The sequence below is a fragment of the Solenopsis invicta genome, chromosome 14 (assembly GCF_016802725.1).
Source record: "Solenopsis invicta isolate M01_SB chromosome 14, UNIL_Sinv_3.0, whole genome shotgun sequence".
NCBI classification, from domain to species: domain Eukaryota; kingdom Metazoa; phylum Arthropoda; class Insecta; order Hymenoptera; family Formicidae; genus Solenopsis; species Solenopsis invicta.
This window is the reverse complement of record NC_052677.1, coordinates 12,587,115-12,611,703: the sequence shown is the minus strand read 5'-3', so window position 1 is coordinate 12,611,703 and position 24,589 is coordinate 12,587,115. Positions and strand designations below refer to the sequence as shown.

The window sequence follows — 24,589 nt, the reverse complement described above, 5'->3', positions numbered from 1 at the left end:
TGCCAGTAAGCAATACATAAGGCACAAACAGGACGGCGAGTGTCGCAAGTGTATTCGAGCATGGAGAATGTATCCCCCACGGTATGCACGAGAAGGGGGCTATAGGAGCTATCTTAGATCGAACGGAGTCCAATTACCGACGTTATTAATTAATCCCCCACCTCACCGCTCGACCGCCCGGTCCATCGTCTCTCGCTTCCATTCTCAACCCCATCGTCGTCCGTCTGTCCGCCAGAGATACCTGCGAGGGATATCCCCTCCAGCGTACTACATCCTCCATTACCGTCTCCGGTCTTCCGAATCTCGGTCGGTTTATACGCGCGGAAATCATTCCGCCTCGTTCGATCCGATATTGCACTTTGCGCCGCGAGTGGCACCGATTCGCGCGAACCATTCTTCACTTGTGCTCTCTCTTTCTCTCTCTTTTTTTCTTTTAAAAGCTGTGCGTAAGCGAGGAAAAAAAGTTGCTACATTCTAGTGTTTTTAGAATTACTATTTATTTAAAAATTAATCCATTCTTCATCGACGTTAATAGAATTCGGAATGCGATCTCTTAAAAACGCCTTACCAAACTTTTTCTCACGCATACCTCACTTTCACTAACGCGAAACGGATTCTCGAAATTCACAATTCACAACGGCTACGCGAAAATTCCTCTCGCGTCGAACACACGCATATACAATTTCGCGTGGATGTAATTGGAACGTAACGCCATTGTTAAAGCATTAATTGACCAACACCATGCAGCAACGTCGCCAGTGAGTCAATCAAATTGAACTGACGCAAAAACGCCAATCAGAAGGCCAAGCACAAAAAAGCATTGGCTGGTAAAGGAGCCAGCTAGCTTCTTCCTATACCCTCTACTTGAAATGGCCTCTTCTAGAAAGAGGAAAATGACAACACTCGCGTAACGACAAAACCGCTCCTCTGCCTCTTATTCCGGCCTCTCGGGAGAAGATCTCTTTCCTTCTCTTCCTCTTTCGTTCCCTCACTCGTTTCGCTCTCTCCCCTCCCCCTCTCCCTTCCGTCTGTCGTCTCACCAGAGAAGACACGCGAAATGTTCTTCTCGATTTGTCAACCCGACCTCCCGAAACGTCTTCGACGCTTCTCACTGGGTGAAAAACGCGAAAGCCTACGCGCAAAAAGCAAGTTTGTTAAGTGGACGACCGCCGTTTCGAAATCGTTTTAATGACGATTGTCGGGCGATATTAAAAAGTAGCAAAAGCAGACCGTTTTCTCCATTAAGAAAACACGATTGCAAGAGACCCGTTTCCATTCGGTCCGTTATTAATAATTCTAAAAGCATTAATCGGTTACGTATAAATGTTAGTATGATCCGCTCGAGACATCGATCATTGCGAAATTGTGGTTACGTGTGTCGCAAAAAATGGCGCAATGCACCGCCGCAGCGTGGATCCGAGATAAGATCCCATGCCGTAGGTGCAGAGCATAAGGCCCAAAGTCGTCGAACCGGCAACGCCGGCCGGGCCGCTGTGATCCTGCAGTCTCTCTCTCTCTCTCTCTCTCTCTCTCTCTCTCTCTCTCTTTCTGCGGGAGAAAAAGAGAGAAAAAGACGGAAGGGCGGGAGGGAGGAGGAATGAATCGCTCCCCTAGAATGTCCTTTGTCGCAGTGTCCCCTTCTTCATCCACCCTCTCCTTATCCGCATTGGGACTAAGCCAGTCCTAAGGCTCGTTCAGGCCCTTCGCATACGTGGAATGCGTGTCTCCGCTATACGGAGACCACCGCCACGGTAACCGTCTGAAAACCTACACCATTCAATCCTTTATGCTCTAATAGTTTTTAGAAGATAGATAAGTAGATTGTATATATCACGATCTAACGATAGATTGAATTTGATACTACGACACGTGTGTTATGCTTTACATATAGATATCGCGTAGAATCAAATTTTTTTTTTATTAATTTGTGATGCGAAACGAGTTTCGCACTCGTGGTAGTTTCACGTGGTGCTTCGATACGTTATCCAAATCAGAAATCATAAACACATAAATCTAGTCACAAATCTATATCCGTTTCACGTATAATTTTTACTATAATCTCGTTCTGATCGACGAAAAGAGGGGAACGGGTAGGCAAGTGGGGGAGAGGAACCACAGGTATTTACGATGGCACTCGGCCGGTGACATGGGTTTCTCCGACCAATGAATTTTAATTCCTCGGGTCCCGGCAGCCCGCTGCGACACCAGGACGATGATTTAATATTTTAAGAAAATGAGGGGTCCGTCCTTAATTTAAGCGCGCTCGTCGTGGAGGACAGGCTTGTATTGCTCTGGCAGCGGGAGACCTAGAAAGCCATTACCCAGATATTCGATTCGACAGTTTGAGAATGCCTTGCCTCTCCTCTCGCCCACTTCCCCCTGTCCACAACTCGATAATCCCTCTTCACGATGCGCACGACTCGGACTCCGACATTTTGAATAATAATGGCGATGGACAGTGTAACTCTAACGAGTCGGTAAGACGATCATCAGCATTTTCATGGATTAGGATAAAACTTGGGAATTTTTTTTTTCCGTCAATTAACGCAAAAAAATATCGCGACGGGTTGTGAGTCACCAATTTCGCCTCCTCGACGAATGAAATTTTGGCTTACCGTAAAATTACTCTGTCAAGAAGATCGAGCACGCTATTGCTAATTTTGGTGCTTTGGAGTTAAAATGCGGTAAATCGTCAAAATAGGAAATTAATTTTGCTGTTCTCGCAAACAATCACTTTAATTCTCTCAGTTCATTAAAAGCCCTATATCCTTAAACATTTACTACATCGTGCAGGCTATCTCGAGTAATTGGAATCGTTATCTCCGTATTATCAGCGGCGAGTTAGCATATAAACCGACCTATGAAGACTTTACTTAGGTAAAACTTGCCTCTCTCTCAAATTAGAATTCGAAGATATAAATGATAAAGTTATACATCAGCCTTTTAGAATTTCTATTTTCCTTGATGAGTGCGTTTAATTATTGAGACGAGCGGCATTATCGGGCAGATTACGTTAATTAGAATCAAGATTTTGAAAGAACGCATCGCACATAAGCGAAGAGCGGAGGTGGATACCTGTTGACAGGCATTTGCATGTGAATGCAGCATACTGTCGCGTTAAGCGACTTCTCTAATCTTCACGAGATTATTTTCTGAGGACACGAGTTTTCTGCCCATTACCACCTCTTAGAGCAATATTATTAATGTCACTTGAAAAAAAAAATTCTTTTAAATAATCTTCTGAAAATCTCTCTCAATTACTTGTGACGTATTTCATAAAATTCGACAAGTTTGCGATAAACTTGCGCGGAAAAGTTCGACAATAGACGTGTATATTTGAAAAAGCCGCAAGTTGTTTTTTTCATTTTACGTTGAAAACATATATCGCAACAATTACAAATGTCAATTTAATCGTCTCCGATACACGGATATTTAATAATCAACTTGTCTGTCGTTGCAACGTGGACAGAGAAGAGGAACGCGGTCGTTAATTGCGTATATAATATCACGACTTCGTGAGAGAAATAAATGTCGGCGTATGCGTACGGGCCGACCAACTTGTGCACAGTGCGTGCGGCGCGATCAAATTTATTTATTTATTTATTTCGGCAACAATAATTAAACGACGCGACGTATTCGATGCAGCATTATCTGCCAGCCTGCCTGCGCAAATGACGTGGCTCCTGACGCTTTGATCGCAGTCATTGCTTGTGTTTATCGTGAAGGGATACTCGAACCGCCGCGGGCGGAAGTCCCGAGGGAGGGTAGGAAAAAAAAGCGATTGCCCCTTCGAGAGAGAGAAGGAAAACAAAGCCGGAGTGCGACGGCATGTTTCACCTAACTTTCTTCTAAACGACGATGGATTTTCTGAAATGGCCATTATTGGGCCAACTATCTTTTCGCGAAATATTGATGTAGCTATGCGACTCGTAATAAAAAAAATAAACGTTATACATCTAATGTGACAGACGATAGATATATAATAAATCGCAAGTTTGCGAACAGGTCTGTAGAGGGAAGAGGCATAGACAGATTATCGAACTGTATGTCAAACTGTGCACCGTGCATCTGAAATAATTAAAGATAAATTTCTTGAAACAGCAAATGATAATACATCCGCCAGCAAGCGAAGACGTTTAGACTCGAAGCTCTATTCCAACAAAGAATCCGAAGTTTCGAGTCAATGCCGGGTAGACGAAGATCCAACAATAGCTCGTTCTTTTTAACGAGCGTCGCTTATTATGTCGCGTTTGTAGGAGCGTTTCTTGAGCACGAAAGCAGGTAGGAGGAGCGGTGGAAAGGAATAATTAAAGCGCATTTATGTGTAGGCCAATTCGTGATTACCGTCGCCGTCGGCCTCGAGGTCTGAATAGGTCCTGGGATGACGTATTAGCTCATATTTGTCTCCCGACAATACCGGCTAAACTCTCTGCCCAGGTGTCCGTCGTTTTACACTCTTCCATCTCTCGGGAGGACGCGCGTGCATGGAATTATAATGGGATAGACCGTAACAGAACGGGAGATGGGCAAGAGCAGCGGCAAAAGGGGACGATTCCGGGCAGTCCCAGAAGCAAGCCTGACAGGGAATGCAAAAGAAAAAGGCAAAGAACATATCAAATCACAAATACATTAGGATAAATCAAAGAATTCGTTACATTCAGAGTTCAGACTTGATGCAAAACCACTGTAAATTTGTTATTAGAAGTTATCAGAACTCGTCCGCTTTGGCGTTAATTATAATTTATTAAATATTACTAGACTTTAGTACGCTGAAAGACGGAAGTAATCGATTTGAGAAACGTTTTGGTACAAGCATTAGCCAAACGAAGGGCGAGAGGACAAACGCGGTCGGCCCTGCAGTTCCACTATCCACATTCCTCGCTCCCTACGGGTGGCCCGCCTCGTTCAACTCTTGTGTCGTCTTTGTCCGGCGCATTAAGGCCGTGATAGTTCCGCGGTATGTTTTTGTGATTGATCGCGCGATCTTGTCGTCTGATATAATGAAAGATGGCATTTAATCCGCGCACGTCATACACGGCGCGGCGCGGCGGCGCTCCAATTTGGTTTTTCTAATCGATATGAAACAACAAGCCCCGAGACGGTTCTGAGGGGAGACGGTTAAAAATCAAGAATTTAGAGCGCCGCGCGAATAACGAGCGGGAACATTCGCGGCGCGAAAAAAGATGGCGGTCGTCAAATTGATACATATTAATAAGAGCAGGGATTCGCGTTGTCAGATTTTTGCATAAATTTGAATCGGTGCGCGCGCACTCAGCAAGGATCTCAAATTTGAATAATCGGGAATAATTCCGAAGTTTTCTCCGTGTAAACGCGCTGTAATCAGCGCAGAAACGCGCGCGCGCGGGCGCGCGGGCGCGCACCACTCGCCTGCGAAACATTTCACCATGTAACACCTTGCGATGGGTAATTAACCGCGCGAGCGCGGAATCGGAAAACGTGCGGATTTCGCTTCCGCGAGCAAACGCTCGACGTGTTTGCGCTTTTAATGAATCTTGACCGAGTAATGGCGCGTCTTTGTTTACTCGTTCCGATGCGAAATACCGCTATTAATTAGAATAATCAGCTTTATTAATCAGTTAGATAAACAAGCCTTAGCTCGATCAATTATAATTCATTAGAGTGATCAGAAACCGGGGAACAGCTTCATGCGCAGCACAGCGTGTGACCCGTCCAAAATTCCCGTGTCTTCCGTTCGCGCTCGTAAATTCACTTTCTTGCTGCACGATTTCCGTTTTCTATATTCTCTTCGATTGCGTCACGATTTCCCTCGCAACGATGAAAAGACCTCGTTAACATCGATATATTTCATGATATATTATCACGCGGCTATTGAGAAATTAGCTCAAAGATGTGTCTCTAATCAGCTCGAGAGACATCGCCGAATCACTGAATTTCGTATTGTGCTGATTGGTAAGCTCTGACAATACCGGCCAAGTGATGTAACGTACGTTTCTATATATATATACATATATGTATATATATATACATGTACACCTAACTGTGTCGTGCGAAATACCCGCCTGTTGTAGCGATGTCTACGAGCGAACAAATGTTTTCTACCAGAGCAATACGTGCCTCAGAAAACATTTTAATGTCCGCGGGCGTACACGCAGAGAGCATGTAATACTTTTAGAGGCTCAATTATTCAAGAATCGAACGATATCTATAGCACACGTGCGCGAGGAATGATCGTGTGTCGTGACGAATTCGCCGTTCATTACTTCTCGTATTAAACGTTAAGTCTCGGCGCGAAATGTGAATGTCGCGAGTTAAAAGACCTTTTCTGTGCTTGATTATATACGACGGTCGTTCGGACGGATTTTCGAAAACGTTCTTCGCGTTCGCACCCCGTTCGAACACCTCGCCTCGCCGCCGCCACGTTGCAGAGAGTTTGCTGCACGCAAATGAAGAATTGTCAGCCAAATACGGTTCGAGAGTGGTAAGGGGCGCTAGTAGGGGATGAATGGGACGTAATGCCGGGTCTACCCTGATTGTTGCACTCCTTTCCCTTCCTCGACCTCTCGAACCCATCGGAATTTCCAGTACGAATTTCCGGCTGCGACGTCACTTCCGTCGACCGGGAACAAGCGAATCCAGCTGTCCAGAATCGTCTATCCCGTCCCTATTTAAGCCTTTCCGCCCTCGCCGAGGTGTGCCATCTTCGCATCGACGTGTAACGATCGGAAACGCGCGCGATTTAAACTTGTTAACGTCTGGCATTCTCCAGGGGGGGAATCTGGTTTATTTATGAAATAATCGAATTTATATCCTCTCTGTTCTTCTTCTTTATGATTTCAAGTCTCTTCAAGCGCGTTTCGTTTTAACCATTTCCATTTGTCGTTAATGGATTCTCTATTCTGTAACGTCTTCCTTTTGCAAAAAAATAAAAGAAGGAAACAGCTTATCAGGAATAAATTTTTGATTAAATTATTAAACCGACGGTCAAGAGACGAGGGTGGAGAGTTTTGTATTCAGGCGACCATCAATAATAAAACTAGGAAAGTCAATATAATTACCGTATGTACAACGCGCCGTGTTTGTGCGACGACGACGCAACAATCGTGAGGCTTGGCTCCATGAAAACGGAGCCCGTCTTTCAAAGCGTTTCGACGCGACGCGAATTAAGATTTCAGCGACTCCCGCGAGATCGGCCCGCTAGCCAATTTAATCTTCGCGAGTGAAATTCTTCTCTCCTGCCCTTCGGTCACAATGCATTTCGCGGATGAATGTTCGAATTATACCGCCACTATAGTGAAAAGTAACGTACATAAAATTTCTTCTATCCAATAAAACATATTTAATATATTAAGTTTAATAAACGTTTGTAACAAAAAGATTCTTTTTTTCAATCCCTTTTTTTTTTTGATGAATAAAAATTCTAAAAGAGAGAAAAGATAAGATGTAGAAAGGATGTATATATTTAAAAAAAAAGGAGGAAACAAGAGTATTCCGTTATTGGTATTGTTATTGTGTTAGTTACAGTTGTTACGTCTACGATATTCCGTCGAAGGATATCCTAAAAAAATGTCTCTCATCCGGCAGCCAACAATAGCAGCAGAATAATGATACGCGCGACCATTCACTGCATTGTATTACCTACATCGTGTCACGGCATTGTTTCCCGCGTGTTCGGGTGTCATCCCTCGGCGCGAAATGGCTCGACACGCTTTCTCGTTCCCCGCGTGCCACCCCTGCGCCGCCACCCTCGCGAGGGGATGTACCTGTCTTCCGAGTTGGCCGCCTCTTTATTATCATTATCGCCATCGCGGACTTAATGTCGAAGCCGAACGCGTCCGCGTCCGCGTCGGCGTCGGCGGTATTTTCCTATTATCGTTCCGCGTTACTCGTTTGCATGTAATGTTTTTTCCCGTGGCGCGCTGTTGTGCGTGTACGACGCATTTTTATTAGCCCGTGTTGCGAAATTTTGAGTTTTTAACGAATAGCATACAACGGCCACATCATTTTGCGTTACGCAGTAAATCACGTCGATAATTGATCGGGCGTAAATTAAAATACCGCCGCGTTTTATTGAATTGGTTGCTTTTGTAACGTTTATTAAATTGTCCTGTTAACCTCCGTTAATTAATGTAATGCAATATGCATAATTCTAGATTGGAAAGGAAAAAATAAAAATGCGCTGAAAGTCGGGGAAAATAATTGAAAACAATGCGCCGCGAATTTTGTACGAATGGGTATCGAAATCAGAAACGATCCATCAATAGGATCACAATGAGGGTCAGGCACGAACCAAAAATGGCGGAAGCAACGTGGACGGTCAAGGAAGGTCGACGGGGAAGGGCGGGAGGGACATTGAAAAGCGGTCCTGCGATCAAGAGAGCCAATTACCCACCCTCGCACAAGTGCACCCCGTCGAACATATTTTTCCTACGTAGCTTACGTGAACACTCGAAGCGTACTCGAGCGCTCGCATATGCGAGCTGCATTTCGAGGAGGCGGGCGCGCATAATGCCTCGCAAATCTCCGCGCATGCACATTATATACGGATCGGGATCATGCATCGAGTCGGCTCGCGGGCCGAGGGAAACGCGAGTGAGAGAGAGACGGTGAGAGGGGACAAGGGGAGGCTAATAAAGCTAAGGGTGCCCCACGACGTCGCATTTACTCGGCCAAATTTACCGCGAAAACATATTTGCTCCGGGAAAGTCCCGGCCGATCCTCAAGCTCTGCGTGCACCCGTGCTCTTTGTTGCCGTTCGCATTTTCTAAAAGCGACGGATTTCCATCAAAGTCGATATGCATTCTCGATTGAAAAACTTGCCAAAAATCTAATAGAATCGAAAATAATAATAAGCGTCCATGATTATCAAGCGTGTACTTTTTATTTTTTTTTTCCTGAAACAAAAATAATTGAATTAAAAATGCTAATTAGAAACTACTAAATAACTTACTAATAATTTCTATTGGAAAAAAATTTTAATATTGGAAACACCATCGGAGAAGATAGATTCAGTGAAGCTATTGAGAATTCGAAAATTTAGGCGGAAACACTCCTAGATGAGAAGCATCCGCGAATCGGAATTCGCGGCTATTCTTGCGTTTTGGTTTTAATAAGCAGTACGTTGTTCCTTTTATAGCGAGAAATATTCAACACCTTTGACGGGCACACACACGATGCCGTCCGTTGGACGACCGTTATAAATTTGCTGCGGAAACCCCTGATTTTTAGTGGCAATGATTTTGCGGGGATATGACACCCGCCTACACGAGGCTACCATGTAAGGTGCGTGTATTTTGGCGATTTTTATGACGGGGCTTTACGAGTCCCGAGCGTTCTCGGGAACCTCGTAATGACCTTCGGAAGTTTGCGGAAAAAAGGTCGAGCAAGAGTCGCCCGCGAGAATCGACGAGGCCTCTGAGAAGCTTCGAAGCCTTCTCCCGCAAGGGAACGTGATAATGCGAGACGGCGAGCATATCGGTTCATTATGTGCCGTTTATCGTTTACCGTTAAAATTTAGTCTTTATAGCATAAACGTAGATTTAACATTTACACAGAGAAAGAGAAATTTATCTGTGATTCGCTAAAGAGATTTATAGACAGAGAAATTTACATTATTTTATCCGACATGTGTATAAAATAATAGAAAAAATGAAAGTTACGATTCTTTGGGAAAATATTGTGAGTGGTAATTACTGTGTTCATCATGCGATAATTGTGATTATAATGACGTAGTAATTCTTTTCAAAGCTTCAACTGATATGTCAGTTGGAAGCCTATCGGACGTAACAGTTTGTTTGGCCTCCCGACTTGGTATCAAATTAGAACTGCTTTCCATCTGACGTCCGCCCCGCCCCAATGCAGCTTCCGAATCCCGAACTGACCTGTCCAAAGGGTCCGACCACCCTAGAGCAGAAACGAGCTAAGGTCACCACCACGTGACCGCAAGACATATACCTGCGGGCGTCACTAGTCGCGATATGATATCTCTGCCTTGTTTCTAGATACAAGATCATAGATTCTTTCGAACATTTTATTTTGACGCGAAGCGTCAAGACGTAATCTAGGTTTAAGTAATTTAATTTTCATAATTGGCCGCGGAGTTGATCGTCGAAAGTTCAAGCCGCAACTCTCTATCGGTAGTAGTTAGATCGGCGGTTTCTTCAAACGAACTAGGAAAAAAAAACAGTCGCGGCATAGAATCTCATCCTTATTGGATTACGAAAGGAACAATCCTAAGATCCGTTAACGAGTCCTGCGGACGGCAGGATCCGCGATAGAAATCCTAATATCTTCTGACAGGCGTGCCAAGGAGGGCCAGTCGGCGCCTTTCCGAACTATCCGCCGCAATTATCCGAGACCTCTGTCGGCTGATTTTTCTTTTTTTCTTTCCTTTTTCTTCGCCCTCCTCCGGCAGGACTATCCGCAGGACCAGCCATTGTCCTCACCTCCGTTCCGTGTTTTTCTCTCGCTGGTAGATGCGAGCTAAGATAAAAGTTTTGACAAGTGCACTCTGGTCCGGCAACCGTGAACATTGCGGAGGACCAGAGCGAACCGTTCGGTTGAAACTCGGAAGGGCTATTTACCCGTTTCCACTTCTGGAATTTAATCCTAGAATACACCAATCTGCTCTATCCTACGTACAAATGCGTTATGGTGAATTTGAATATATTACATTTGAAATAATTGCTGCTACAATCGATCTACATTACGTGTTCGACGAATTAACATATCAACGCGCAACAAGAGATACATAAGTATTATTCGTATCGCTCCAATACACATGCACGTATGCGTACACAAAGATAACACGACTATTGACAGCGCCGTTAGCGTCTACTACGCTCTAATGTTTATTGTACTTATAGTGCATTCAAGGCTAAAGCGATCGTTAAATAGGAAACTGATTTGGGCGAGAAAATGGAGTTTATGTTGGAAATGCATATCGCGTATGTAAATTGGCTCTCTTTATAAGTCGACCTGGTTGAACGCGGTAAAAAAAGGAAGGAAGATAATGACTCGTCGTGTTCCTCCACGTAATCGCTTGAAAAACTGACGCCGATCGCATACCGACTTACCGTCGATCCGAAACGATTTTATCCAGTTCCTTACCGGTTCGTTCACCCGTCGGATGGCCTCAAGTATCCGGTTGGCCCGATTAGGGAGAACGCCATAGCGTGCACGGTTAGTCGCGCGCTAACTCGACTCGAAGAAAATAAAGATCGAATTTTTCAATAAATCATTATCGGACGAGAGATTTCTTTCGTAATTAGAATGTCAGTAAAATGTCAAAAATAATCGATCTTATCTTCTAAATCTTCTTGCTTGCGTATGTGTGCATTTGTGAACAAACTATTCGGAATTATATTATCCTTGCTACAAGTTTGAATGAAATTACGAACAACGCGACATTGTAGACCCTGTCTCTTACTTTTTTCTCTCTCCGTCTTTCTCTCTCTTTCTCTTTCTCTCTCTTTCTCTCACCTTAATTTAACGTTAAGACGCTTAGTTAGGGGAGACCCGAGGCGGGTTTCCGGTACGTAGCCCATCGTCTCGCAATATCGCGGACGCGAGAAAAGATTTCTAACATGTCGCTGCGAGAGCGCGGCCGTTCGCTGGCGCGAGACACGACGAGGCGGAGCGTAATAAAAATAAGTAATTACTGCAAGTAATCCTCCCCTCTGCTTCCCCGCGACGAGCTCCTCCGCCCCGCGCGAGTCGTTCAATTAACGGGAATACTGTTGTCTTCCCACCCAATCCTCTCTTCCACTCGCTCCTCTCACTCTCTACCTCTCTGTCTCTCTCGCTCTCCCTCCTTTCCTTCCCTCTCCTCTTTTCTCTCTCTCACTCTCTCACTCTCTCTCTCTCTCTCTCTTTCTCTCTCTTTCTCTCTCGGTTCCTCGCGCCCCTCGCGGTCCCTCTTTCCACCTCCTCCACCTACCCCTCTCGCCAGTCCACAAAACCCGCGAAATGTTTCACTCGCAAAGTCGCGTGGAGCGCGCGCCGCGGCGCAGAGGGGCGCCTCTGGCTGGGGGGAAAGGGGCCCCGCGCGGCGTGGAGGGACCGAGTATCGATGCCCCTCCTTCACTCACGCCCCTGACGTCCATCTATCCACCGTTCCCTCCGCCGCTGCGGTTCCAAGACCGCGCGCCATCCCTCCGCGCCCGGTCCTCGTCCTCACCGCGCGCGCCACTCTCTCGCGCTCTCTCGCACTCTCCCCTGCTTTCCCCGCTCCTTTGATGCGTGCCGCGTAGTGGGGGGAAGCGACGACGCGGCGGCTCCTCCGGCCGCCACTCGTTCGTCCGACTTCGTGCAGCGCGAATCGGTCTGTCGCTGCTCCGTTTCCTGCGTGTCGCGCGGTGTGCTCCCCGCGACGACGACGTGTGTGTTTTCGCGCTGCTCACACCGTACCGTGTGTTCCGGTTCACCTTGACTCGAACGTCATCGCGTACGCGACGACGACGACGACGACGACGACGACGACGACGACGACGACGACGACGACAACGACAACGAGGACAACGACGACGACGACGGCGGCGGCGGCGGAGCGAGGGTTCGCTCGCGCGAGATTAAAAGTCGAGGCCAGCAGCCAGCAGTCCCAGTGTAGTTCGCGGAATGTGTAGTTTGCGTTAAGAGAGAGTCACACGCCGAGCAGAGCTCCGCTCCGAACTCGCCTCGCGTTCTTCGTGGCGCGTGTACACGCGGCGGCGGCCGTTTGCCATTCGGAGCGCGGTTCAAAGTATCCTGTGAGTTAACTCTACTCGCAATCGCGCTACATTCTCAGTGATCAATCTCGTGAATCACGTCACGGAGCTGTTGTTCCGAGTACTGAAATGTGTTTGCGATCGAGGAGAGATTCGAGGCTCGCTTCACACGGTCCAGTATCCACTTCGGAAGGAGCGAGTTCCGCGTGCTAGTCGGCGATCTAAGAAACGTAGTGGATCAGCGAGAGGAGGGTGTCGTATCGATTGATTGTCGCACGAGATTCCACCTCACATGTCTCGCGGTCTTAGCGAGGAGGAGAGTCTTCTTTGACATCGGTCGTCGCGTGATAGCTCTCGCGATTCGCAGACAACACGAGACAACACGAGACAACACGAGAGATTTTTGTCCGTATAATGTAATCGTCATTGATTAACACACGGAGCGGAGTGGACGACGCACGATCTTTCGTGGATCGATGCCGTACGAGGGAAACGTAAGAACTACACGCTGTCCCATTGATCGAAAGTGAACCTCGAGGAGGAACGTGCGTCCACACACAAGACAGAGAAGCGGACGCCTGGAGCATTGGCGGGCGCGCTCGCGGTGGTCGACGAGCAGCGCGACGTGCGTGCGTTCCCGAGATCGATAGCCCGAGGAGGAGGACAGGACGAAGGATCCTCGCGAGCGCGCGAGGCACGAGGACTCGGCCCCCGTGGACACCTGCTCGCGATGCCGTCGCGCGTCGCTGCGTCGCTGCGCGGCGCGCCGTGAGGACCGTCTGTGTGTGCCGTGTGTGAGGAGCAGCGAGAGAGAGAAAGAGAAAGAGAGGGAGAGGGAGAGAGAGAGAGAGAGAGAGGGTCGTCAGGAAATCTACCGCCGATCTACGAGGCTCGCGACGTGTCGAATTGTCGTCGTCGTCGTCGTCTAAAAGTGAAAAAGAGTGCTGGTTCGCGATCTAGCAGCCCGAGGATCTAGCGGTTCGATCAGCTCAACAGCCTACGCATGCCGGCGATCGTGGTGAGTGTGTATACTCGCGATAACTTAGCTTTTTATCACTTCGTGGAAGATTGACGTAGCCGATAAGCGCGCGTAGCTCTCACTCCGACTCGATGATCCGATTCCTGTAGGCGATCCGTCGATGCGTTATAGAGAAAGCAATCGATTGTAGGCATGAAACTTTAAACAATAGGATTTCTAGGATTTCTAGGATTTCTAGGATTTCTCTAGGACGAGACCGATCTCTTAACGAAATCGTCGATATTTATATTAATCGATTAATCCAGCGGCAGAATGAAAATACTCGTGTAAGGAATAATCGGGGATAAAGAATTAACAATTCCTTGTTTTCCTCTTTCTTTAGTGTTTACTTATTTGCATATACATTAAAAATTGCGTACATTACATATAAATTTAAACGATATTCATAAATTTCTAACGTATTTAAAAATTAAAATATCCATTGCAAATGTAAGCACCATCTCTATTTACTGGAAAATATATAAATGAAAAATTAATGGGCCGGTCACATGAATTCAGATTTTACTTATTCATGCGTTTATTAATTAAATATTAAAAGCTTTGCAGATAATATAAATTAAAAAATTATTCGCTTCTGCGCGAATATAAATTCACATTTTATTAAATTTGTACGTACAATATATATAAATTAAAAATCGTTCTACAATTCGATCCGAATCTCATTTATTTACATATACCGTAGTTAAACATTTCATGTTTCGCGGCAAATATGTGTTTAAAAATTAAACTATTCATTGCAAATACAAGTTTCAGTTTTCAAAAAAAAAAAATGTTGATCGAAAAAAAACGCGAGATCGTATTTTTTGATTGAAGATTTTTTTCCCATTCGCTCGCACGGTACGCGTACATACGTATCTATAGATCTCGTATCTATGATTCTTTTTTCGAGACACTTGTCGTCTACCTGCAAATGGGAAAACATTGTCTCTGTATAGTCTGTCTTTGTCGGCGGGAAGGGTTAGTGTCCCACGTGTGAAGTCCTCGTTTACACAGCAGCAATCAAAATATTTCTCGTTCTTCGACCAAAGTTCCCGCGTTTGTACTCACAGGAGTGGCGTTAACCCTCGGGGGTTTAATGTCCAGCACAGTTCGTGGCACGCGTTTGTCGCAGTTCTAATTCGTGACAACTGTGCGAGCTTACGGTTTCGTGCTTCTCAGATCCTTAAACACATTTTCGTTCTTAGATCGTTAATTCCTATGCACGTTCGTGCTCTTTAAATACTGGTAAATTTAGAATTCTCAAGTTAGCCACCAACGTATACATATATGCATACATACATACATACATATATGTACGTATGTATGTATGTATGTATGTATGTATGTATGCATGTATATATGTATATACATGTGTATATATATATATACTTGGATCTGCAGGACCTTTCGAGAATATTTTAAATTTTCCGGCTGACCTGGCGTTTCGTTCGGCGAGCCGGCTCTTTCGCACTCCACGCTCGTTCGCCGTTCGCTCTCCCGTCCGCAGGCAGAAACGTTTTTCGCGGCGGAAGCATCGCGTCGACCGATAGCTACGAGAAGACTGAGAAGAAATTTCCGAGTAAGGTTGCGAGAGAGAGCGGGACACGCAGGCGCGTCCGCTGCCACGTGGTCGTCGCGGTCGGATCCGGGCGACTAGGTGTTAACCTTTTTCGAAAATCGACTGACTATGCCGCGCCGTTGTGGCGGAAGGCGAAGGCCGGCAGCAGGCGTCGCGTAGCTTTGGCAAAACAAGTAGTTACGTGAGCCCTGGCCCGCCGCCAAGCGGTTTTCAACTTTCGAGTAGAACGCGAATATTCTTTGCGGGAAGACGCGTTGCCGTCCCTTTTATAATGCGTTTTCGGGCGAATCGCATAAATTATACCGTTGATTATCGATCTATGTACGTGGGTTGAACTTTTAATCAGCGAAACTGCCACTCCGATTTTCGATACAGCGAGCTCGAGTTTAATTTTATTTCCAGAGTCATTTGGGAAAGAAATCGACCGTGAACGCGGTAATTTCTGGCTAATTCTACCGTAGAATTTCTAAATCTAACTCGCATATATAGATTTCCATTTGTTTGTGATCTCTCGTGGGAGATATCTCGAGCGCGAGATCTTCTGGGTCGCGCGTTTAAACGGATACGAGAACGAGCGGATTATCGTTTCTTTGGCACGCGCTTTCTATTAGTTATGCGAGATTAACTGCAAATTGACAGACGCATCTTTCCGTGCGATTTACTCTCGCGTTATCGCTCGAATTTATCGAGCTTGACGAGGAGGTTTTTCTCCGGCCGATTTCTCTCAAAATCACGGGCTCCATTTGCGATAAGGTCTGTTTGTCGATCACGTTATCGTTCACAAATTTGTAAACACGACATGCATATAAAAGGCTTCTACTTCACTGGCACCAGCCGCGTACGCGAACTTCTGGACCGTACTGTACATCTCACATGATGCTATCTAATGACAGATACGCGCGAACGGCCGATCGAACCAATTAAAACCTCATGGCTGGCGTAATCAGAAATGAGGAGTATTAGTCTATAATTCTCCATAATTCTGTAATTCTGCGGATTAACCTGGATTTAGATGATATCAGAAATTTCTCTGCAGGTCCATTACCAAACCGCGAAAATTGTTAAGCGGACGGGGGCTAAATTTCCTCGCCAGAAAATAATGGAACGGACGCGATGCTAAATTCGAAGGGGTAGCGGTGGCCGCGGCGCGCATCGGCTCGCGACTTTCAGGGAGTCGCGAAGACTTTTTTTTTTTTTCCTTTTGCTCCCTCCCTCCGGCGTTATTGCGATACGCCGCTTCCGCCGCCGCCGCCGCCGCCGCCGCCACCGCCACGCTCCCCCAAGGAATCACGGTTAGCGAAATTATTTTCGAAGGCGGATATAAAGCGCGCGTTATAACTCGTAAGGAAAGTTGCTCGAATATGAGTGCACCGCGCGCAACGTATGTAGGTATAAAATATTTCCAACGTCGCGATATTAGTTCGCCGACTATTTTCAGTTTGGCAGAGAACTAGGGCGCGTTTATGCGCGCTATCGTATCAAGGTTGCGCCGTGGAGATCGCGCAGCGGCCAGGTAATTTGTCTTTTGCTACTAGGTACTCGATGATACCGATCGCTCGTCTAAAGATAGCACGCGCAACAAATGGAAATTAATGCTCCGCCAGCTGCGCGTGCCCGTTTATTTTGCGATATCTAATAATAATAACTATATTTCGCTCTCGTATTTGCATTAATTTACGTGGACTCTTGAAAAGTGATGACTCACGGATAGCGATCTAGCGATCGGCGATGGCTCGCGTATTTTTTTGTAAATCACGGATTAGAATGTGTGTATATATATATAGAAAATGTCTTTGTATTTCGTATGCATATTTTTTCGACCGATGCTGCAAAAGTTGATATGAAAGTCAAACTGTAAATGAATTCAAACACGTGGAAATTGATTTAACAATTAGATATAACTGGGGCGCGGGTTTCGCAAAAAATATCTGAAAGGCTTGTTAGCAGGAGCGACAACGTCGTTTTTTTAAGCACGATATCCACTCGGGAGCTAAAGGATTGCTCACGGCCGTTTTGGGGATGACAGCCGGGAGCGAGACGGGAGGTGGTGCGCTGGAACGTCCGCGCACGAAGATATACTTAACTTTTAATTACTATCATATAACTAATTAGCCCCGGGTGGGCGGGGGTTTTGTATATTAATTTAATTTTCAATCTCACAGGGTAATTCTTGGCGCAACGTTAGTTTTAATCAACCCTCCGACGCGCGCTCCACACGCCAGCACGACTCCGCAGGCGGTGGATCGCGAGCGAGAAGCGACGGCAGAGGGGGACGAAAGCGGGGGCGGGCGAGGGAGGGGGATGGGTGGTTGGCTAAGGGCTTGGAGCGCTTCGGGGGTAGAGTTGAGGGGCAACGGCGGAACGGAGTACACCTACTCAGCTAATAAAAAGCGGCAATAAAAAGCACCCCTTAGGACCACTATGGATATCTCGCTTTCCTTCCCGCCTACTCCGCCGCACCGCCCCATAGAATCGCCGTATTTCTTTCTCTGTCTTTGTGTACCAGGTTTATTCACCTGCCCGGGATTAACTTTAATCAAGTATTTACATTTTAATTCGCTGCCATGTACACACTGAACCGAGCCGGCCGCCCTTTACGATAACATCGTCGTTTAATTGCAAACTGCCACTTTCCGACGAGACGTTTGCTAGCGCGAGGCGGGTCCATGTCGATTTCGTTTCCTGCCCACCCCGTCTCAAACCCGCCACAATAATGAGAAACACTTAGACGAAGATTTTCGTTTGTCGAGTGATCGAGCCAAAACCGATTTCGAAATTAAATATGAGGATTACGATAACTGTGTCAAAACTGTAGCGAGAAAACATTAACGGCCGATAGTTTGATCACACTCTGATACGTGAGTTTTGTGCGATTTTATCAAATTTATTATGATAAGTGTACGAGTAGTGATGCTAGATAGTACTAATAAAACATGTGGCGCCGTACGTTTTCTGAATGCCTATTGATAACTTTTCAGACTCTACTGCAGATAACAGTTTTAATAAACAAAGTAAGATACATATATCTCTTATTTATATACATATTGCGTGTGCGTGTGCATATACATATTGCACACATACAATGTATTGATAAAATATCTGCTACATATCATCACGATAGTCGAAATCGATTTGTCTCGCGACTCGCAATCGTATAGTGCTTTAGTTTTCGCAACTTTATGATGCGAAAAAACTTAATTTTATGTGTATATACGCATAATTAATGGTCGAATACATATTAATAAAAATTAATAAAATAAATCCGGGCTTATAAAAACGTCGAAGCTGCGCGTGAGGCAGCGCTTTTTCTGAAATAATCCTCGATACATTAATCACAAAGAGGATTTATTACTTAGAGCGGGCAGATAAATATTATGCTCGAGGTTAATACCTAAATGGACCATCAACACGCATTATTATCGATGCTTTCGTGGTTTCGTCGACATTTTACCAAACCTGTTCAACGTACAAATTTTGCGCTTCTAATTAGTCTCTCACCCGACAATTTCTGAATGGCTTATGAAAGCGTGGATATAATAATTAATTTTATTGCCGCGTAATCAGCACTGGTTGCAGATAAGATTGAAATAGTGAATGAAGCGTTCGAAATGCGATAACGGAGCAAAGAGATACAGCCGTAACGCAATATAATATAAAAAAGAGTCATTTCGATACAATTATTGGTTGTCCTATGTATTTTTTATAATTTACTTTCTGCCTTTTACAAATTTTGTCAAGCTTCTCCAAGACTTAATTTGCGATATAAACCTATCAAATCTGCCACAATACACGGTGCATTCGCGTTACTCGATCGCGTTCGCTTGCGTGTACTAGCCACTCGTATTGACTTGTATTTGTACTCTTCATAAGACATATGTGTGCGTGCGTTCATGCGTCGTTCGTGCATGCGTGCGTGCATGCGTGTCTGCCTACGTGCGTGTAACTCGTCGGGAGTACGCGTCGCGCACACGTATGCGTGCGGAGGCAAACTGGAGTGCGGTGAACGAAAGAGGGAGGAAGAGTAAACAAGAGCGAGAGGGACAGAGCGGATTCCTACGAGATGGAAAGACGAAGAAGGGGATACAGCTCGAAAAGAGACAAAATGAATTTACGAGTGAGGGAGATGGAGAACACCGAGGCAGAGATAACCGAGTAGTATAGAGGGAACAGGAATGAGAGAGCAAAGCATAGGAGCAGAGAGAGAGAGAGAGAGAAAGAGAGCTAGGTAGAGATAAAGCGGGCACAAAACAAAGATAGAAATACAGAAGGTGCTCATTGGAAACCGCTGCTGCAACGAAGTGCGATAGAATGACGATGGTGTGACGAGGACGGATAGAGATGGATGCATACACGCGAGAGAGAACGTGAAAAATAGGAATATATGCAAGACAGCAAGAAAGAGATGGAGATGTGTGGAGAGAGCGAGCGAGCGATCGAGAGGCAAAAGAGAGAAGGAGAGAAACGGAAGACGAGTGTACACCCGCGATAGAGAGAGAGTGGAAGGAAGATAGCGGGTATGTGGTAAACGCAGATAGAATGTGTGCAGAGGGACTGTGTGGAGGCGGGTGAGGGGGAAGAGAGGTACGCAGGCGCACGTGAGTATGTTACGGGGATGGCCAGAGGGCAGCTAACGTTTATAATATTAACGCTAATGGACTACCTTATACCTTATATACCGACCGACCCCTCGCTAGCCCTCCTCCACCGCCTCCTCCTCATCCTCCTCCACCTCCCTCTCCGCTACGTCTCCAGACACCCTCCTCAGTCCTCGGCGAAGTACAGGATAATATTCATGGATGTATTCAAGCTAATGCACCAAGGCGTCCGCCGTAGTAATAACAAAGTGAAGTAACTCTCGAAAGTAACGCTGTTGCTGATTTTTAATTATCGTATTATTATAAAAAAGTTGTGGCCGCGCGCGAAACCGTCGATTTTTTTTTTTTTTTTTAACGTCGATTTATATGTCTCGAATAGCGAAAATAAATTCTAATTAACTTTGATGTCAAACAGTCGGCTAGTAAACTTGTTTCGTTCTATTTCATCAGTGAATATACTTGTGATCCGTCTCAAATGGATTACGAATAGTCGGTGTTTCGATGACGAAGACCTTGATTATTTTATTGATCTCCACACGTCCGATAGATAGATGTAGAATATACATATAGATAGATACGACACTCGTGCCCCTTGGTTTTCTTCGTTTTTTTAATATGATATATATGTGATATACTCAAGTCCCGCAATTCCGCAGCAACCGCGTAAAAACTTGTCAATTCCATATGGCGCGGGGTCGTGCGGCCCACCTGTCGCGAATCTCAATCTAGTCACCCCGTAGAGCACTCTGGGATAATGTATGGTAACGGAACGCCTAAGTAAAAGCCGTTTCACGTATGTGAGTTTATATCGGTTGATAGTGTACGTACGCGTCTATGCGTGAACACACCGCGAATGTGTGTGCGAATCCTGCGTGTGTGCACGCGCGTGCGCTAGACAAGTTCGTGATACTCATTCCGCTTGTCATCTGTCGCTAATTTCTAACATTAATGGTGCGACTAGTTTTTTTTCTTCTTTTTTTTCATTTTACTTTACTTTATATATATATTTACTTTATACATAACGGTATTAACGAAGAGTAAAAAAATACGGGGACACTATTTATGTACTCGTGCAGTAATACCGATAAACTTCCTGACATTGTTTATGTTTTCTTAAAAGCAATGTTATTTTATCAGTAACAAAACATGCGCGACTCTTAAAAATATTTATCGTTTGAACTCTCTTTCTCTCTCTTTCTCTCTCTCTCTCTCTTTTCTCTCTCTCTTCTCTCTCTCTCTCTCTCTTTTCTCTTTTTTCTCTTGTCTTTTCTCTCAAATATAATTTCCATGTTTGTTATTTGAATGAATCTTATCGTCTTTTTTAATGAGAGTACGATAATAGCACGAATAGGAATGAAGTGGGTGACGATTTTGTTGGCTGCTACAAATAGCATAACGACATTTGCATAATCGGCCGTGTGCTGACAGAATTAATTTCATTGCGATGTGTTTCCCTTAATTTCATTACGACGTGTTTCTCTTCTTATTTAAAACATAACGCGAGATATTGAACGATTTAGACAGCTGTAAAACGGTTGCGAATTTCTAACTGCGAGATAAATATATCAGAGAGTTTCTAAGTATATTAGGAATACATTGCCTTTGCTGAATTATTCGAGTGCTTTCAAGAAATTGCAGGATGCATTAGCTTACATTACGGCAGTTCCATTACATTATGAATATTACTCCGTATATTGATGAAGAGAGGGGCGGAAATATAGTGTTCTCTCTCTCTCTCTCTCTCTCTCTCTCTATATATATATATATATATATATATATATATATACACACACACACACACACACACACACACACACACACACACACAATATATATGTATGCATATGTATGTGTATATACAGTTTTGTATATATATATATATATATATATATATATATATACAACTGTGGCGCATTTTATTATTTCTAACATTCTGATACATCAATATTGCCACCAGTTGATTAATGGAACGCATCTTTCAATCGCTACGATTATGTTAACGATAACAGCAATAATGTACATATTTATCGATATTATGGATATACAAGGTAATTTGACGAACGGGGGCGACAGAATGTAATTGAATATTTTAAAATTTTATAACGGTACGGAACGTTTTAAATGATATGTAAATTTCTTGTCGATTGAAATGGCGAATAGAAAATGGCGGAGTAGAAACGAATATTGAGATTATTTGAACTTATGAGATGTTGAGCTTTCTCTCTCTCTCCTCTCTCTCTCTCTCTCTCCTTTCTTTTCTTTTTGTAAAGAAACTGCATATTCTTAATTCTCTCTCTTTCTCACTCTCGTTTTGTACTTTAAGCCCACGGTTAAAATCATCCTAGCGCAGAATTAACAAAATCCCCTTGAATCGGAGTAGCCGGAGTCCTATGAACCCTTAGAACTCCATTAGCATGCATAACAATAAACAATGATCGCACGAGTGCACGATTTAAATTAACATTTTCTTCTCGCTCGCCCCTTGCTTTTCTCTTTCTTTTTGACGATTAGCGCACCATCTTTGATACTTAAACTGTAAATGACATATATTGTTTTAATGACGTTGGAATATAACCCCAGTTAGGAAACTTAATATTTTCGCGCAATCGGAAATTATGGAGAATCTTAAAAAATTGGCGCACGTAAGGACGGATAATGATTCGATGAAGTTTAATGGGATTTGACGTAGTAAACGACTCTTATGGCCGAGTTCACCAACCTTTCTCAAATTCTCGTTAACGAGTGTTAAATTGACGATCGATTTTTCTCGTTAAAAATGGAAGTAATTTAACTGTCGTCAGTGCTAATCCACGTTGCCGATACCGAAAGTAAATCAAGCGTATTTAAGAGATTGTCAACAATTTGACGTTGTCAGATGTCTTCGAAGATTGAATCGGCCATTAGTGTCGGACGGGGTTGCTGTAAATAGATAATTTGAAATAATACAATTTTTATACGTTTGCTCGACACACACACACACACACACACACCGCGCGTTGCGAACGTTTGTGGATGAAATATTGCCATCGCAATTTATATAGTAAGAAATACGCGCGCTCCACGTCACGCATTTATGCGTCGCGAAGAATAGCGGCCATCTGATGCGTGCTAAAGGTGTGGACACGTTACGGTCGGTTCGAAATAGCGACGTGTGCGTGCGTATAATTGTAGGAGATCTCGCTAACGTAACTCTCACGATTTTCCACGACCAGAACCGAGACGGAACGACGTGAAAAGAGGGGCAGCGGGTGGCAGGCAGGAGGCAGGGATGGGAGGGAGGGAGGCCAGGGGAACGCAGGCAGCAGCCCCGGCTAATTAAAACCGCGGATGGTAATTAATTAAGCAGACGTCAGAGGAGATCTTAGAATTCTACGCAGCCAGAGATTCCCGCGTGTCGTGGAATGTGACGATGACGGCGAGTCGAACGGTATCGCATTCTTGCACAGCTATCGATCTTTCCGGTTGATGTACGAACGAAAAGAAACATACGTAGGCACGCTGATTAAACGATATACATTTTAAGAAGCATAATAATTTTGCACGGGATTATTAGAAAGCTGTTATATTAATTAGGTTTCCTGTTCTCATATCTCGGCGATAAATCACGGGATGCCTGTAAAAGCACTACACATTAGCCGAATCCAATTAGTCGTTTAGATAGATTCGTTATTAAATGCTCGAACGTCTGCAGCCTTTCACTTCGACTTGAAAATCGATCGGGCAATCGTTTATCGTACAAATCTAACATTATATGCCAATGGATACTTTATTTCTAAATTAGTTCAATTTAATGCGAGCCTTTCACTTTTGATCTTTGACCTTTTACCCTAGCCGGCGCACGAACAATAATTTTCTTCATCGAGAAAAAAAATTATTACGACCTGCCATCCAAGAAAGTATGTCCGTATACCGTTTTAAGAGTATCTGCTATTTTTAAAAAAATTGCGCTTTTGAATACGTGTAGGACCTTCGTGAAGTCTCGCGAAGACAATTTCGCAAGCAGAAAATTTTCTACGACGCGTGCACACATATATATCGCTCTAATCGAATTTGGCATAATTAAAGTCTCCCGGCGGTGTGCTCCCTCTTCGCCGTCACCGTACTCTCCTCTCCTCTCCTCTCCTCTCCTCTCCTCTCCTCCCGTGCCCCCTCCCAAAATAATTACGGACTCAGGTGTTCCATTGCATTCGTGTCTGCGTTACACCTGTATCCGCTCGTACTTACTTGTACAAATATACTCGTTCGTATCGAAGAGGAGGGAAGATACTGTCGAGCGAAGGCACGAGCTGAGGTGAGCAGGGAGCGAAAGAGAAGAATCTTGCGGTAGGTGGGAGGTAAAGTAGGTTTACTCGCGGGAGGAAGCAGAAACGGCGGCAGTAAGATAATACGAAAGCTCTTAAAGGAGGCAAAAAGCGAATTGCCGTAAATCTCGGTGCAGGTTGGCGGATGGTGTACGGTGGAAGGGGGAAGCCGGAGAGGGTGTAAGGGTCATTTGGGCCACGGGCCCCGATTCTTTCCGGCTGTAAACGACTACGCTTCGCCGGGTCGAGGCCCGTCCCAAACTCTCGTAAAAACCTCACCTCGTCCTCCCGCTAATCGACAACAAACACATTGTCTTTGTATAGTTGCTTGTCCGCCTACCCGCATACCTCTACCCCTCTCTCTCTTTCTCTCTCCCTCCCCTTTCGTTCCTATCATCGTGGCTGGTTTCCCC

General features: G+C 44.8%; 1 protein-coding gene and 1 long non-coding RNA gene across 4 annotated transcripts in view; one reads left to right on the top strand and one right to left on the bottom strand.

The window, feature by feature from the left end:
- Nucleotides 1-24,589, top strand: part of LOC105201111 (LIM/homeobox protein Lhx9) — a 186,817-nt gene that overhangs the window by 101,274 nt on the left and 60,954 nt on the right. Inside the window, exon 1 of one of the 3 annotated variants that reach the window (XM_026137929.2) lies at nucleotides 12,257-13,701. The exons of the other annotated variants lie outside the window; for them this stretch is intronic. The gene's annotated coding sequence lies outside the window, so the exon portion shown is untranslated. Of the gene's footprint in view, nucleotides 1-12,256; nucleotides 13,702-24,589 lie in introns of those variants that run through there. 3 annotated transcript variants of the gene reach the window in all.
- Nucleotides 14,112-16,451, bottom strand: LOC120359501. Its single transcript, XR_005576259.1, has 2 exons — nucleotides 15,138-16,451; nucleotides 14,112-14,883 (listed from the first exon to the last, which is right to left on the bottom strand). It is a non-coding gene; the product is annotated as an uncharacterized LOC120359501 (long non-coding RNA).